The sequence below is a fragment of the Pinus tabuliformis genome, chromosome 1_2 (genome assembly GCF_031772625.1).
Source record: "Pinus tabuliformis cultivar Carrire ecotype Pingquan chromosome 1_2, CPIR1, whole genome shotgun sequence".
Taxonomy (NCBI): Eukaryota; Viridiplantae; Streptophyta; class Pinopsida; order Pinales; family Pinaceae; genus Pinus; species Pinus tabuliformis.
In genome coordinates this window covers 455,917,836-455,924,885 of record NC_142298.1, presented here as the reverse complement: position 1 = coordinate 455,924,885, position 7,050 = coordinate 455,917,836, and the positions used below count along the sequence as shown (strand labels likewise).

The following is a 7,050-nucleotide window of genomic DNA, read 5'->3' as shown; positions in this document are numbered from 1 at the left end:
AGTTTTCATGAATGAATACATTGAAACATAATAATACAAATTTAAAATGATTCATTTCATTATTTGGACTGTAGATCAAGTTTATATATCCATTTTCAATAAAAATGAAATCAAAGTAACTACAAATTTATAGAAAGATCCAAGCTATTAATCCATTACATGTTTATTGCAGGTTTATAAGCATCTAATTTTCTGAGTATTTTAATTTAAAAATATGGAAATTTTATTAGCTCGATATAGTTTCTTCAACAAAAAATACATATTTGAACAATAAATAAGTCTGAAAATGAGAGATCCTTTTAATCATCCTTTCATTTTTTGTATTGTCTACATGGAAACAATTAACAATACTTGTTTTGTATAAATGGTTTTTAGCATTTTTATTCCTAATTTAAACATGAACATGTAGCTATAATGTGGTTGGAGAGACAGTAACACAAGGTTCTTGGCATTTGTGGTAGATGTTATTGTCTGTGTTATGTTTTTATTAGCTGAATGGTTTGTTGAAGGAAGATTGAGGAAACACAAACAAATAATATATAATAATTAAGATTAAGTTTAGCTGTACAAGAATAAAAGAATTAGTATAAGTAATTTGTCCATTCAAGATCATAGTTGTTTATTTTATTTAAAATTTTGGGATGATAAATAAGATGGGCCATTTTTATAATAACAATTTAAGATCAATTATTTCAATTTTAATAATATACAAACCATTGAATATCAATATTAAAAATCTTAAACCTAAACCTACCAACCTAAACCTAATCATACTACTCTAAAACCATAAAGCTAAACCTAGTTCCTTAAAACAATATTGTTAAGATATAAACCTATTGTTGTAAAAACTTAACATCTAAAACCATTTTCAAAATAGTGACTTCTCAACTAAATATTGTTATTACTTTTATGAATCTCTCGTTTAAAAGACCTTGTATGATCCTCTCCACAAAGAAATAAATAACTTAACATAATAATATGGATGAACATTAGATAGAACTCTTATTCTCATCTCCACGGAGAAAGAAACAAAACCTAACATAATAGTATGGATGAACATTTGCTAAATCCCTGGAATTATAAGCCCTAATATCCTAAAGAGCGTCGAAAATTTTGTTTCTTTGAAGTCCCTTCCTTTTGTGTATTGCAAGAATAAACTTTGCACCAATTCCCACACAACATTTATGCTTAGGGGGATGAAATATAATAGCGAGAAATTTATGTTGGGCTCCTCCAGAAGATTCTGTCAAAAAATAAACCATTTAATATGAGCATGAGGTTGAACAAAATATTGTATCAGAAATGAAACGGGATTTTCTGGTTGAAGAGAATGTGAAGAGCAGTAGTGTAAGTACCTTCTCTTTGTAGCAGCTGTTGTAGTAAAGGGATACACCAAAGTTCTTGTACTCAAATATTGGATCGTCGAAAGGCAGTCTAGGAACTAGGTCATTGCAGTAGACGATTCTAAAATATGTGGGTACTGTTTCATTTATGTTCTTGTTCATAAACTCTGTGAATACTTCATCTCCAACTCTTGGTTGTCCGAATGTATAAACACCAACCATTTTCTCCAATAGCCCCTCTTCCTTGTGTATAAACAGTATTACTGGAAACGACACAGCCAAGGCTCCACCAAGGTTGTGGCTTGTCACAATGGATTTTGCATTTCTGTGAACTTGTAATAATTATTTCAATTTCTTACGAAGAACATAATAAGCTAAAGGCTTTTCAGGATCTTATTTATCAATATCAACAGTACGCACAACATTGTCATAATTACTATGATTATCGAAGATCTAGGGGTTTTGTGAATGGTTTGCAAGACCCAAAGCTTCCAGAAATCCAAGATGAACCTTTCCGATTTGGCTGAATTCATACCATGAGAAATCGAGATCTGTTTCCCAGTCATCTGCATTAAATGGCTCTGTTCCTCTGAAGGCTATCACTATTAGTTGGGCGTCCACCTCCTTATCACAGAATATAAAGGCTTGCGTTGATTTCTTTTGCAAGTGATCTGATTATATACAAGTCAATCTTAACATCAATTAATGAACGAAAAATTATTTTATATATATATAATATGACTGAATCATAGATTATTGAAGCCAAAGAGTTGCATATATACTATTCCAGCAGTCTAAGAACTCCACGAAGTGCATCTGCAGGATCAGGTTGAAATATTTATTAAATCAAATAGAGTTTTGCATGAATAAACAAGTACTAAAATTCATGGAAACTAAACACTACCTCCCAATGTTTTGTGACTCTGTTTCTGATAACCAGTTTGTTTTCATAAGCTACAGTTGAAGCCATGGCACAAAGGCCTGCATAGAACTTTTTCCTGGGTTCAATGGTTGAGTCAATAAGTCCCCTGGTTCTGCCATGATACAAGTTTACGCGATGCTCAAGAAGGCCGATGATACTGAGGAACGTGTCAGACCCTCTTCTCGGTATTACGATTCTTTGGCCTGAACAAATCAAAACATTCAGCCAAACCCTAATTAATGATGTTGGCTGAGGGTGAATTCCTTATTCAATTTTTCAATATATTAAGAAGAGATCTATGAGAAAGAAACAGACCAATAAAAATCACCAGTTCCTAACTCATGATGTTGGCTGAGGATAAAATCCTTAAATTTAATTCTTAATACTTTAAAATCGCGTATAAAATAAAGAAAAAGATGAATAAAATCACCAGTGAGTGGCCTGAAGAGTGTTTTTAGCAATCCACCATTTCTTGAAAGCAGATTTAAATAGAATTCTATACAGGTCCCCAAGTTGGCTAATGGTACAACAACAATCTGGATAAGTTTTATCAATATAAGCGAAAGCCTGATTTTCCAAGTCTGATTCACGTCTGATTTGATGGAGTTGGGGCATTCTAAAACATCGGATCTCAATGCCCCCATCAAGAAAGGACTGAACAGACCTGATCTCAATGCCCCTGAAGAAGAGATAGCAGGAAAAGGGAGAAAATGCAAACGCCCAAGAAACTTTATGAGATGCTCGACGAAGAAACTTTACGTTACTTATCCATGTTGAGAGTTATTCCTCCACCATATGTCTAAGAATTTAAATCGACATTAGGTCAGGTTTATGACATGCTGGGCGAAGAAACTTTACGTTATTTGTTGAGAGTTATTCCTCCATGTTCTAACAACCATACGTTTAAGAATTTAAATGGACATTCGTTTCACATGCATAGAGAATTTTTAATTATTTTTAATTTAAGTTTTTTAATCTCTATACGTGGCCATAAACAAGACCCATCGGAAATACACCTTTCCACTACTATGCCAAGTGTATGTGTAAGGTGTGTGTTACATTTTGTAGTCTTCCCATTATGGTTAATCCTAATAGGTGTCAATTAACAAATGGCATGGTAAATTTTTAATGGAGCTTTGTAAAAAAATAATTTAAACAAGGTTTAATCATGTGATTTAGATATGCAGGGAAGTTAGTAGTGTGAATTCAATCCATTGATATTGTGGCAACTACGAGAATATGCTGGCATCTTTCAATTGAAACCATCCGATCAATTTTTTTGATTAGTAAAATCATTAAAGTGCCCAACTCCAATAGGAGGGGATGCCTATCGATGTAAATATTTAACTCTATAATTAATCCATGATGTTTAATGACCTTTCCAAACATTATCTCACATTTTTAATCATATCTTCAATGATTATCAACATGTATGTTATTACGTAACGTCATTCATCATTGCCTCACAATAATACTAATACTTCTCACACAAGTAAACTTATAAACCATCTTCATTGATGCATTCCTATAAACACATTAGTAAACATGAAAAACCACAACAAATTGGAGGATTTTTTGTTTTTTACAATTGGCTTGCATCCGTGTAAGCTACAACCATTGGAGAATTTTGAGCAAAAATTTTGCAAGCATGCTATCTACAACCACGGGGACATTTTATCAAATAGTTTGCAAGGATGTAGTCTACAACCATTGAGGAATTTTAACAAATAGATTGCAAGCATGCAATCTACAGCCATAGAGGAATTTTAACAAACAGTTTGCAGACATGAAATAAATTGCCATAAAGATGTTTAAATTATAAGAGAATGTTGTAGCGGCTACAACCGCCCTCAAAAAATTTTCCTATGCTTCACGTTGGACCCTCCCTACTAAAATCTCAACAGCTTGTCTTACACTGCCCAGGTACTTGTGCTTTCATTTGAGTTTTATATTTCGCTTTACAACTTGTGTTTTCTTACTTGATGTGTTGTCTAACCACAATTTTACCTTGTGACTTGGTTGCATTTGGTTCTAGCACTGCCTTTATGCCCAACGCAATCCTAGAGGGCAACCAAACTTTCTCTTAGGAAAATGTGTAGTTCAACCCAGTAGCGAATTTCAACTCCAGAATTACATTGAGTAAGATGTAGCTTGTCTTCAACTGGGAAATTACGCAAAGCATGAGGGCCAGCCAGAACCATGCAGCCCAGGAATTGCACAGAAGAATTCCCTCAGATGTTGTCCGATGCATGTGCCGGTGAGTTACCCGATTCTCCTAGTATTGCGTAATTTCTCAATGCATGCATGGCATCCTTTCCCAAAAAAGAAGAAAGAAAAAAATGAAAAATTATCCCTAAAAAATAGGGATCTATTTTTGGTAGTTGAAGTTACACTTAAGTTATTTCTAGAAACTATCGCCATGTGTCGCTTTTTCCTAGATTTTTTTTCTTTTCGCGTCATCAGCCCTAAATCAATGAAATCTATTTAATGGACACTCGCATATCTCATTTGCACATTTAATCTTGGAGCTCTGGCATTCCCGTGGCATCTAGGAACCTTTGGCGCAGTCAAAGCAGCTTTTCTAGGTAAGTCTTGTTTTTCTTGTCTTTTGCTTCTTTTTCTGTAGCTTTTGTTTCCTTGGCTTGTGAGAGTGATGCTTTACCCATTTTATTGAATAGTTGTTGGCGTTTTGATTTTTTTAAGTTTTTCATTTCCTTTCCTAAGCATCACATGCATAACCCATTTTTTGCACTGATAGTCGTTATTGCGGCTACTCTCTCCACAAGATTTTTTGTTCTTTTGTGTCTCTGATTCCTTCATTTTTTTTATTACATTCATCACCATTCACTCAAATATGCACCAACATTCACTCATACATTCAGATCTTCTCATTTTCATGTTGCCCATGGGCAGATCTAGGCTTCCTTTACTTGCATCTATCTTTTCCTCGCATGCACCACACATTTCTGGATCTCAAGGCTCTGCCTTGGCTCCATAAATTATGCAGAGGTTGCCAGTGACTGGCTCCGACTGCACATTACATAGTTCTAGGAGCCAGTCTCGGAGTATTTTCCATTGGGATTTCTCAATGTGCATTTCCAGCCAGCATGAAAGCCACACTTGACTGTGCATTACGCAGTTCCAGTCATCATCAACTCTCCTGGTAGTTGGGATTGCGCAATGCGCAGATCCAGCTAACAATCCCTCACCTCTAAAACACATAATTGCACAATATTGCCCAGCAGTTGCCCAATTGTTGGGAACGGGTCCCCCAGAGTCAATTTTGGGGTTAAAAGCCCAAGTTTTTGTGTAAAGAACGTAAAGTCTCCACATTTTGTGGTCACAGAGTGCGAAGATGTAAAGAGTCATCAATGATTTCCACCCTTAGTTTATGTAAGTCATGTCGGCATTAAGAGATCCACCCATGGTCTGCAGACTAGGGGATTGTATAAAAGGAGAGCCTTAGAGGAGTCTAAGGCAATTGAGTCTTGGAATGTTTTGAGTCATTGATGAATGTAATGGGTCTGTGAGAGCTAAGAGTGAAGAGTCTTAGCGTAGGAAAGAGGCTTTACAATTGTGTGTGAAAAGGCCTAGGGTAGAAGTTCACAACTGAGTGCGCGGACCCCTGCAGATATGTGCATAGGGCAGTCAGAGTCTGTAAAGAAGATCTTAAGCATCAATAAAGAGAATTATTCTAGAATTATCTTTGTATGATCTATTTTACTTCTGTTATAAATTCATATGATCACTTTATGATGAATACTAGGTTTATGTTTTAATGTTATAATGATGCGTGAATCCATATATTTTGTTTTGCTATATGAATGCAAGTAAGAATATCTGTTTACGTGAAGATCATCCTAATGCATGCTAATTTTATTCAATGCTTTAGCTAGTCTGGGTAAATACAGAAGTAAGAAGAGTTATAGAGTCATGTAAGTGTTTGATCCGCCTATCTAGGGTATGCGAAGGACAGTCATAGACCTTTGTAGAGGGTTAGAGGACGACTAAGAGGAGTATATCGATAAGCCATAAAAGGATTATTGACCTACGTGAAGGAAGGTTTAGGGTATAAAATGACATCACTACCATCTCTGGGTGCAAAAACTTGGTTCCTGCATCCCTTATATTGCTTCGAGTCAGACTTCAGCCCGTGCTCCGCAGATTGATGCCGAAAGGGTTAGTAGTGTAGGGATTTTCTTGGCTAATTAATGTTGAACCCAGGTTAGGGCCCATCAAGCCAACAAATGGTTCCATTGTCGAGATCGGGATTTGCATAAAGAGATGTGTGATGTCACATCACTATAATCCAACCAAGAAAGAAATCAAAGACTGGTTGGATAGAAATATCCATGAATTCATGGAGCAAGAGAACAAGAATTTGTGATTGACGAAAGAACAGTGGTTGGATAGATATCTGTACATAGAGATACATGAAATCTTCTTCCATTCCTTCCCAGATGAATTATACGAGTGGATCGTGAAATCAGCAGACGAGCAAGGAAGGTGGAGACTTGACAGTCCGATAGTTTGGACCCTGGAGTTAGTGTGAATATTGGAAGCCTCTAAAGATAAGGTCGCACGTGTTGTTGATCATTGCCTCAATTGTATCATAGAAGGATTCGTGACAGAGTTCGCAGTCGATACGTCAGTCAGTTTTAGCGAAGCAGACTGCCACTTCTTCAAGAGACCGCGAGGTAAGTATTTAAGGTCTTTAAATACTTGGATTGAGATGCTCTTCTCTGAAAAGTAGGTTATGCATCTACCTTGATGTTTGGAGCTATG

At 35.8% G+C, this 7,050-nt stretch overlaps 1 pseudogene; it reads right to left on the bottom strand.

The window, feature by feature from the left end:
* Window positions 1-1,063: 1,063 nt before the first annotated feature.
* On the bottom strand, window positions 1,064-4,466 carry LOC149206329 (triacylglycerol lipase OBL1-like; annotated as a pseudogene).
* Between the last annotated feature and the right edge of the window lie 2,584 nt (window positions 4,467-7,050).